The sequence below is a fragment of the Otolemur garnettii genome, unplaced genomic scaffold, assembly GCF_000181295.1.
Source record: "Otolemur garnettii isolate 467f Iridium unplaced genomic scaffold, OtoGar3 scaffold00039, whole genome shotgun sequence".
NCBI lineage: Eukaryota > Metazoa > Chordata > Mammalia > Primates > Galagidae > Otolemur > Otolemur garnettii.
In genome coordinates this window covers 8,409,698-8,420,815 of record NW_003852434.1, presented here as the reverse complement: position 1 = coordinate 8,420,815, position 11,118 = coordinate 8,409,698, and positions in this window count along the sequence as shown.

Genomic DNA, 11,118 nt, shown 5'->3' with positions numbered 1-11,118 from the left:
TTAAAAAGAAGAATTAAAACAAAATACTTTTAAGTAAAAAGCACTTCATTCTGAACCACAGGATATGGGCTGCAGAGGTTTCGTCCAACCACGTTGCTTCCCTCTAACGACAGCACCTGCCAGTCTCTGCAGAAGCCACTTAACGACCCTCTTCCACTTCCAAGGAAGCTTGGAAATGTAAAAGAACAGTTTAATTAATTTAATCTTTCAAATAGTCAAATGATATTACATATAAATATGCACGTGTGTGTGTGTGAGAGAGAGAGAGACAGAGACAGAGATTCTAAAGCTTAGGAAGAGTCAGTAAATTATCCAATATCACAATTAGGTAAGGTCAAAGCCACGGCTCTGCTCTGACACCAAGGCCCATTCTCTTACATATAAACCGTATATCAAACTATGAACATTAATTTTATAAAGCAGCAAATCAAAGGAGTTAAATTCAAATTTCAGTATGGAGTCTAGATAGAAGGATGGACGTAACCAGGTGGGTTCCGTCAGGGAGATCCTAGTACTAAGTGTGTAGTTTATGTCCAAAGACGTGTCACGTGGAATTGAAAGGTTGCCTGAAGGAACAGAGCTGAACTCTGAAGAATCAAGGAACATACATTTGGGAGAGAGAATGAGGAAAAGGGTTTTAGAATTCAAGTCATTTGTTCCCCAATTTAACAAGTATTTATTAAACAGCTAATATGTCTCAGGTAGTCATCATAGTACTGAGGCTATAAGTTGCCCTCAATATGTAGGACAAAAATTGTCTTTTTTGTCCCATGAAGTTGAGAGTAGGTAGGCCATTAGTAGAAAATAGATTAAATGAATTGAATGTATGGGAAAATGAAAATGAAAATGAAAATGAACCTGATAGAGTAGATTGATAGAAGCCCTTTGATTCTGGACCGACAAGTTCAAATGTTCAATATGTTAGGCCCTGGAGAGTCACTGTAGGTTCTTGAACAAGTATGGAGAGAAAGACCATCCCTGGCTATTGTAGTCCTGTTTCTGTACATGGAGAGAGACAGGGGTACAGACAAGTGATGGCTCTCTAACGCAAGACTAGGAGTGTGTCCTGTGACTGACGGGGAGGGTAATAAAATCTAGGGAAATACAAAAGAAGACACTCCCACTTTTTCACAGGATTTAGGAGATACTTCCCACCCTGACTGACTTTGAGCCGGGCTTGGCTACAGATTCAGATATTACTCCTAGATAAGACGCACTATTAAACACCTGTGTGGGGTAATAAAAGTCAACAACATTTCCTTTGTATCAGGGCTTAATCTATGCTCATCAATATTTAGTGAACTTCTGTCAAAGCCTGGTAAGTAGATAAAATGGGTCCACTTCTCTGCAGAACTAGAGATAAGTGCACAAAATCAGACTAGTATGATGCTACTTGTACCACATTTACAATCCTGTAATAAAACCAGTAAAAACACCTTGTACTTATGAACTGTCTCACACTGAAAATCTCCAATCATTTATGGGCCATAAATTCACCCAACACCCTTCATGAGATAAAGAATAATTACTCTCTTCCATTAACAGGTAAACTAGAAACTGCTAGAGCTGGAGGACTTGCCCAAGGCCATGGAGGCAAGACAGAGTCCACCTGTTCTGGAGACTCAGGCAGGGCTGATCCCGAACAAAACAGCAATACTTTACACCGGGTACAATTTCTACTTCCCTTTTTTGTTCAACCAACTTCTGGCACTTGTCTGAAGTTTCCCGTAAGGTGTTAAGTGATACCAGTTGATAAGGCTCAAGGTGTTAGCCTTCCCAGGGCTATCTACACTTTATTAGGGGGCTCCTCAAAACTGGCTAAATGTCAAGAAGCAAAGAAAGGAGCTCTTTGAATCACTAATGGAAAGATGGTTCCCTTGTGATAACTCACAGAGTCTACTACATGGGGGGCCCTTCCCTCCTGCCACCTTAGACCTACCCCATCAGTGAGCACACTGAGCTTCTGCTTTAAGGATGCAAATGGAAACAAAGGCGTCCCCTCTAAGGTCAGAACTACAGGACATCAGGATGGGTCTGATTCTCACTGAGCTGTCTATCGGCAAGCAAGATCCCTGAAAATATTTTGTGTTTCCATTCTTTGTACCCAAATATCGTTAGTAAGTGAATCATTTCCTGACATTTGCAGGAAAAATGCAACCCAAACAGTGCCACCAGGAGGGATTTCTTTCACCTAGCCGGACAGAAATTTTCCATAGCATTTTCAAGGAGATCTGCAGTTAAAATATCTTTCTAGGAAGGGTGCACAGCAAGGGGGATGGAATGATTTGAAACCACCTGGAAAACGCCTGGTCGTCCATTGCCCTTGGTTGGCACTCTTAGCTGAAGCAGAATTAGGGTATATCACTACTTGCACCTCAACATTCTTCTTCTTTTGGACCCTGCTTACTGTAGGCAAAGAGCATTCTGTCTACATAGAGACACAAATACGTTCAAAGGCCCATTTCATATTGCCCTTTAACTTCTCATGTTTATGCACCAAATTATAAGGAAAAAATGCAATCTGCAGTTTGCTGATCTGAAGAGGATTTACATGTAGGTTTTGGTCCTGTGTCATATTACCAGGAAATTTGCTGTAGTGTGTTTTAAAGCAAGAACAACCACCACAGAACAGCAAGGGATTCCTTCCAGGTATTCTTTCTTTTTTGTTGCTTCAGAATCCAAAAACACATACTGCATTAGCTTCAGAGGGAAGCACAACTCTTTTTTATTATCTGCATTTCTTTCAAATTCAGTAACAGTATGTTGCAAATTTAGTATCGACGTGGGATCACAAGAACGAAAAAGCAGCAGCCCTGGGTCTTGCCGAGTTTGGTACCTGTTGGGTGCCGCTGCATTATAATCCCTGTCCAGTCGAATCCTACAGCTCCCCTGCACCGTCTAGACCCTCCTGCTTTGTCTACAGCTCAGCAATGGTTACCAAGATTGACAACATGGATACTCAAAATATTCCTATAGCATTTATGCAATCCCTCTTCATTGCCCAGTAAAACAGCTGGCTTTCAGGGCTTGGCTCCTCGCCAGAGTTACCTTGATCTTAATTTTATAAGGCAAGAATTTATTCCAGAGTTCAAAAATTGAAAAACAGGGTGGAGGAGTTGTTGGTAGGTGATCATCTGTGGTCAAAGAGAGCTGTTTGCTTTTCCGTGGGCAGCTGTCCAGGGGCAGCTTTAAACTACTTCCCTCAAGGAAGAGACACCAGAAAAACACCTGGAATCCCTGAAGCAGAAAGTAAAGAAGAAAATGAGTCCCTGGGGGTGATATGTATCATTTCTACACCCCATCTGTCCATATTTTTAAGGCGTTCGTCACCATACCTACGCAACTTTCATTGGTCCTGGTAAGGTTTTCCGTGGGTCATCTGAGCAGCTACCCCTGGAAATTTGCAGGGTGAAAGGCAGATACTCGCAACCATGGTAACGGAAGAATCTCTGAATTGCTGAGGAGACAAATGAGATCACCTCCCTCAAGTGTCTTTTAGCTCCAGATACTGGACAGGTAGCAACGTCTTCATCACACGGTCTCCTCGCCGACTGTCTCCTGGACGGCACTCAGGGGTGAGGTCGGTCGGAAGGGAGAGGGATGAAGAAAGAAAATTTTAAAAGTGGCAGAAGGTAAAAAGAAGGGAGGTAGTGAATGGAGAGGAGCAGGATGAAAAGAAGGAAAAGGGTTGCTGGGTCTATTCAGCCTGGCCAGCGGGTCCTCACCTGTGGCAGGCTGGAGGCATCACTGTTCTGGGGCATCCCCACCCACCCTGGGAGGAGAGAACTATGGAAAAATGAATGCAAGACTTCACTGAATTGTGTAGGGCACAAGTGGCAGAGAAGAAAATACCTCCTTAAGCATATGGTTTTAGAAACTCAGTTCAGGAGAAAATCACCAAAGGGGTGAGGTAGAAAAAGACAGATGAGTTCCAAGAAGAAAATACTTTTTAAAAGAACTGTTGTTACCCGCCACCAAAGACAAGATGAGATTTAATGAACTGCTGTGTACAGTCACATTGGAGAAGACCAAGAGAGAGAAAACTGCTGATGAAAAAGAAGGTCTTTTGGGAGGCTGTTAAGAATTGAAAGTTAAATTACAGAGGAAGATGCCCCTGCACTGCCTGGAGGAAGGAACTGAGGAGAGTGGGGGGTGGAGTCCCACGGGGCAGACCCTGTGGGTCACACCCAGGAGCACATCCAAGGCGCCCTGAGGAAACTCTCCAGCTCCCAAATCACAGGTGGCGCAGGCAAGGCCTGTGGAAGGCGACCCCTCAAGGTGGCTTTGCAGAAGTGTCTCATGCTGCCATCCAAACACGACTTCAAACATTCCAGCAAGGGGGAAATCATCACTTGTTGGAAGAAAAAAAAAGTCTTTTGATAGATTTGCATTGCTAAATTGTCATTTACCATCCTTAGCCTTATTATCATCAGTAGAAATTTTCAGTATGAGGGGAATTGAATGAGACAAGGAAAATACGACTGTGTCAATGAGTCATAAGACCCTGTATGTTTTCCATGTTGTCCTGATACATTAATTATGAACCAGAATAAAAAGGGGTCCAGTTCCTTCATCATAGAATTTCTTTACTGGAATTAAACACAAAAATAAAAATGGTATATGATTATGAAGATATCAACACATGGAAATTTTCTATGCCTGAGGCATAGAAAAGAAGAAACTGGGAAAATATATCCCAAGACAATATTTTGGATTTGGTTTGGGCCCTGTGACTATGAGCGATGAAAAATACATAAAGCACAGTTTCTGCCCGCAAGGAGCTGACTAATTCTTATCCCTCATTATATTTGTTTAGTCATCTTTAATTTTCATATCATTAAAATTTTAAAGAATGTCTTAGTTGAAATGGATTCAGAAAACAGATGAATTCAGCAAAAGCTAAAACAGGATCACTTTGTGCTTTAAGAGTATGGTCACGTATTATTTTTTATTCTACATATTTATGGGAAAAAACAAATGCATGGGGCAGGAGATATTTGATGTCCCAGCCTTTCAGCTTGTAACGGTTCAGTTGTAGTCGGTTCAGCAAATAATTTTTTAAGAATATTAGGAGACAACAGTGGTAGTAACAGTTGAAGCAGAATCCTGCCTTCAAGGTCTTTGCCTTTAAAAGGAAGTAAATAAATGTGGTGGTACTTCCATTTCTTTCCAATCCCAATGTGGTGCCTTGGATTCTTGCCTGATGTGCCTATTTAGGAGGGAGAACGGGACCAAGACTTTGGGGGATGCCCTCTGAGTGACTGGCTGTTCTCAACCTCAATCATTCAGAAAGTGGGAGACCCTCGGAAGCTGGACAGTGTTCAGCAGGCTCCCCATACCGACTGCTCCTGCTGTGGGAACATTTTTCTTCCAGAACGTGTGGTTGTCTCTTATATCATTCAGGTCTCTGTTCAAGTGCTGTGTCCTCAGAGAGGCCCCTCCCCACGCTCGCTGTGTCCTCAGAGAGGCCCCTCCCCACGCTCGCTGTGTCCTCACAGGGGCCCCTCCCCACGCTCGCTGTGTCCTCACAGGGGCCCCTCCCCACGCTCGCTGTGTCCTCACAGGGGCCCCTCCCCAGGCTCAAACACCCTAGTCTTTAACCCCCCTCCCCCAACATTCTTGCAGGCCATTCTTCGTCCTGTTCTTTGCCTTGCTTTCTTTATGGTATTTCTGGGAATTCTTTTTTTTCATTTTTTAGTTTTTTGGTTTGGGTTTATTGTTTATTTTCTTTTAAAATAAAAACTCCATGAGGGCACGTGTTTCATACGTCTTTTGTATGACAATATCTCGTGCTTCTAGAATAGTGGTGATGTATGATGAGCATGTGATGAATATTCATGAACAAATGAGAGTGGAAAGATTTGATTACGTCCTTCTGGATCTTACTACCTTAGCTCTAAACTTAGAAGAAAAGGCAAACTTTCACTTGTTCCCAGCAGCGTCTCCAGCACCTGGAAGAGTATGTGGTACACATTGCATGTTGCATGTTCAGTAAAAGGCTGTTCCCAAAACTCATGATAAGACAGGAGACAGCTATTAAAAGACCCCGAAAGCAGAAAATCAAGAGCAAGAGTGTGTGTAAACACATCAGGTAGTTGTGTATGGATCTCGGTGGATTTATTCCCACAAGGCCTTTGTCAACTGTTTGTAAGTTCCAAGTGTGTCTCAGCTCCGTGACAAAAATTAAGGATGAGCTGTGTGCTCAGACTTAAGGCAGATGGGTGAGAAGGGAGTGGCAGCATCCCACAGTGCCTGCAGTAGAAGCAGGAAGCACCAGGGGGAGGTCGAGTCAGATGAGAGTGGCAAGCACCGCCTCCCACCGCTGCCGCCTACAGGAGCTGAGTTTATCTTAGTGGAGAAGCAGTCCTTTCTTTATAAAAGTGCCCCAAAGCAGTGTATCACCTGATCTCAAAAGTGCTGTAAGAGAAACACAAAATGTTGGGAAATGATGAAGGATTAAGAGCTCACAGCCCATTGACCTCATGGGCAAGGTTTTCCGATAGGGGAATATGGCAAGTGAAGGAAAGGAGGAAAGAACCACCTAGTATGGTTGGAACATCGAAATCGGCGAGAAGGGAAGGAGATACACCAGAAAAACATCTGGAGTACAAATCGTGGAGGGCTGTGAGTACCAACTGAGGTGTTTTTGTTTTTTAAATGTACTTGATAATGAGAAGCGACTTACTGATTTTTGAGATAGCTTATAACATTAGTGGACGAAGTTTAAAAGCGTAAATCTAGGGGCGGTGTTTACCTTGTTACTAGCAGGCAGAAGTCTAATCTGACCCCCAGTGACCCGTGGTTCTGTAGGTCCCGCCATTTTGAGTGGGGGAGGAAGCTGTAGGTATGATGGGATGCTGAGGAATGGCGAACTTGACTTTAACACAAGGGAGATCATCCTCGGTGGGCCTGACCTGGGACAAGCTCTTTACAAGGAGAGAGGGTCCTCTCTGGAGAAAGAAATTGCAAGCACCACATTCAACATAAGAACAATTCTTCACAACCAGTTTGAAGATGGAAGTTAACACAGAATAAAAATGGCAGATGGCTTCTCACGGCTTCTACAAGCTTGTAGACTTCTGCCCGACAACTGCACAGAAGGACCTAGATTCCGCCCTAACCTGAATGAGCTTGGGAGAGGATTCCTACCCAGAGCCTTCAGATAAGAACACCACCCGGCCAACACCTTGAACGTGAGACCCAAGAGAGCTCAGCTGAGCCCACCCGGACTTCTGGCCCACAGAACTGTGAGATAGTGATGGGTGTTGTTTTAAGCCTCTCCCTTTGTGGTGATTCATTACGCAGCAACAGAAATCAAACTCACTCGGTGCGGAGAACGAGAAGCTCCTATAGAGACTAAACATTAAATCTAGATTAAAATAAATGGATAACCAAATGAAAGAGATTGCACCATAAAGGTAACAGTAAAAAACAAAACAAAACAAAACAGCCAGCCTCTGTGTGGCTTAGAAATGAACTCGGTGTGGTGGCCGGAGAGAAGGAGCAGGTGACCGTTAGTCTAAGATTGGGACCTGGATGGCTAAAAGGATAAGGGTGCTATTCATATAAGTTTGGAAACCAAGTCTATGAGTAGGGGTGGATGCTGGGTTTTGTTTTAGATGTACCAAATGTACGATGCCAGCATGATATCCACAGTTTATCAGAAAACGGAGGGCTGAAATACTGTACAGAAGTTAAAGTTAGAAATAGTTGTGGAGTTCCTGACAACTAAAGAAAAGCACACAGCACAAGTGAGCTCTGTGGAGGGGTAGTCTGCGTTTGCCTGGAAAGTCCTGTCTGAACTACTTCTGTTAAAGCATCCACGTAATGTTTAAATCTCACTGCAACTGTCGTCTCTTCCCTGCCTTACTCAGCCAGACAAAATCTTCTTCCCACATAATAGATGATAACAACAATAATATCCCTATCTTCCCACTAGCCTAAGTTTTCAGATATCAGGACCATTTTATTTTATCTTTGTATATTCTAAACATGAAATTAAGTGGTAGGAACACCAAATACTTATTGAGGGAATGAAACAAGGAAGGGAGTAATCAAAAGGACAGGAAGATGAAAATCTGCCTAACAGGTACCATGAACCCTGTTTGGGTGACAGCCCTGACCTGAGCGTTCTGAAAGCCACCCGCGTGACAAAACATTAGTTCCCCCTTAATATTTTGAAATATATATATATATATATATATGAAACAAACAGAATCCCACAACTTCTAAGACAGCTTTACATACATATTCAATAACAAATGTTGATGAAAAACTTCTAGAAAACAAATATATATCAGCCTTGAGAATGCCAATAAGGACATGTGTAGTACATGCACATACAGATATATACACATAGGATTTTGTAGTCAAAAGTAGAACTCAACAGAATCCACAAAAATTCCCAATTTTTGTTTGCGGTTTTCAACTATCAAAATGTCTTTCTTTTTTTCTTTTTGAGACAGAGCCTCAAGCTGTCCCTCTGGGTAGAGTACTGTGGTATCACAGCTCACAGCAACCTCCAACTCCTGGGCTCAAGCGAGTCTCCTGCCTCTGCCTCCCAAGTAGCTGGGACCACAAGCGCCCGCCACAACGCCCAGCTATTTTTTGGTTGCAGCCATCATTGTTGTTTGGCGGGCCCGGGCTGGATTCGAACCCGCCACCCTAGGTGTATGTGGCTGGCGCCTTAGCCATTTGAGCCACAGGTGCCAAGCCCCAAATGTCTTTCTTTAACTCTCCTCCTGTTCAGGAAAGTAGTCTACATGATAGTAGTAATAATAAGTGACCTCTGATTCAGTAGTTGGTTGTTAATAGTAATGCTTTCTAACACAAAATAGGAAAATCCTATTATTTAGAAAGGAAGAAAACTCTTAATTAATTTGACACAAGAGAGATACAAGGCATGTGTTCAATCAGTCTATGTAGCTCTGTTCCTCCTTCTGAAAAGCTGGGAAGGCCCCATAGATCAAGAAGCCCAGCTGCTCAGACAGAATCGGGAAGCCTGTGATTTATTTGGGAGCAGGAGGGGGGAAGTAAAGTCATCAGCATTCTGAAACTATTTAATCCATCCTCATGTGGGATTCTGTAGCCTTTGATAAAAGAAACACTGTCCTCAAGTATCACAAAGGGCATCTCCAGCATTCTCAAAAGGGGAACTATTTCGTTCCAATTCAATTTGCTTTCGATTCAATTCCCTACAAGGTCACTCAGAGAGTCTGGCAGGGGTGCCATTTGTTTGTCATTGGTGGACGTGCTACCACTGTTGACTTCATCCATTTCATCCATTGCTCACTCTTCCCGGGTGTATATTAATTGCAAATGAGCCGTCTGAAGTCCAAGATTTGGCTCCAATAAGCGTCCTCAAGTTTGCTGCCTCCACATCCAGATTCTTTTTTTTAGTCCTGCAATTACAGCTGAAGGTCTCTGCTAAGGATTATTTCACCTGCTTAACATCGCCCTGATATTTTGCTTAATCTGAATATAAAGGCTGAACTATAAAGATGTACATAGCTTGACCTCTGCTTTAGACAAAACCAGGTAATTCTCTGAGCTGGTAATTGATTCTTCTTTAGCATTGTTACGCGCTAGGCACTCTGCTAGTCTCTGGACATGGACTATCCAGTTGCTCTTTATAACAACTTTGTGAGACAGACTCTATTATTTCATACTCATGGCTCAAAGTTTTGAATATTGAGGACAGAGAAGGAACGGTACATTCAACGAGGAAGGGCTGAGGGTAGGCACAGAACAGGTGAAGAATTATGTCGAGTACAGAATGGTAAATGTTGCCAAAGAACTATCCTCTGGAGCTAAAGGGAAGTCTCAGGGATGGTCTCAAAGGTAAAAAGGATGAATGTTTAGTGATGAGGGCTGGAGCTGGGGGGACCCAGATCTCTATATTTAAAGGTGAGCACCAGCGCAGCAGGGGTGGAGAAGAATTTTCTTCCCCATTCAGCATTCTCCCAGGGCAGAGGATAAAGATACAAAGACTTTGGGGCAGGCCTAGAAGGAGGCAACTCACAGAACTGAGAACGGAAAGGAATGGAAAAAACAACTGAAGCTTCACAGGGATAAAAATCAAACAGGAGAGTTTCCAGTGCCTGTTGAATGTTGCAATTAGGTCTTCATTATTAATCACAAAAGCTATTATGTTCTTTGTGCCAGGCAAAGATCAAACCCCTGATCTTACTTAATCCTCCCAGGGACTCTGGAAGTCTGTGTTATTATCAGCAGAACAGTTCCCAGGGTGGCTAAGGGCAAAATCCAAACCACAGTGGGCTGAGAGGTGACTGAGTGGGGTGAATAGTCTGCATTCAGGATGAATTTGGGATAGAAAGGGATTGAGCCCCCAGAAAGGGTTAGTCAGCATGCCTGTCACTTTAGTACTGCATTCTACTGCAATCCAGACAAAACTCTAAAAGGAGTGTGTTATTCACCATCACGGAGGAAACTGAGATTTGGAGACCCAACATGACCCCCGAGCCGTCTTCTCAGTAAACGCCAATGGCCCACAGAGAGAACAGGCAGCGCCACAGACATTTGGTGTGGGTTTTACTGCATCTGGCCAGAACTGGGCTAAGAACGTTTATGTGCCTCTGTGCATGGAAATGTCAGTTTAAAGGACAATTTCGTTATTAATAGTGTGGTGATAAGGGCCTGAGGCCAGAAATCAAGACCCTCTGATTTTGGAGATGAGTTCTTCCAACTGCTGTATGTCCTGCTGCCTCAGTTTCCTTATCTGTAAAACCAGCTTTGATGTGAAAAGTTTTTTAAGACAGTACATGAAACCAAAACTTAAAGAACAAAGAGTGCCTAGGGTGTGCGCGTGGGGGAACCTGTTATCATAGCTAGTAGTTTACTCTCAGTCGTGAAACCAAGGAAAGACAGAATTGAGAATTAGGAAGAGTATCAGAGCTGGCAGCTCTAAGAGCGGCGGGAGAGCGGCAGCGTTTCCCAACTACGAGCCATCCTACAGAGAAGCCTCTGGAGGGACCGCCGGGCTGGGCTGGGCTGGGTGCTTGACTTTCTACTTTCTTTAACATGCGATTGGCTAACACACGTCTCTCTACTCCGGAGAAGACTAAGATGATGAGAGAGAGAGAGAGAGAGAGAGAGAGA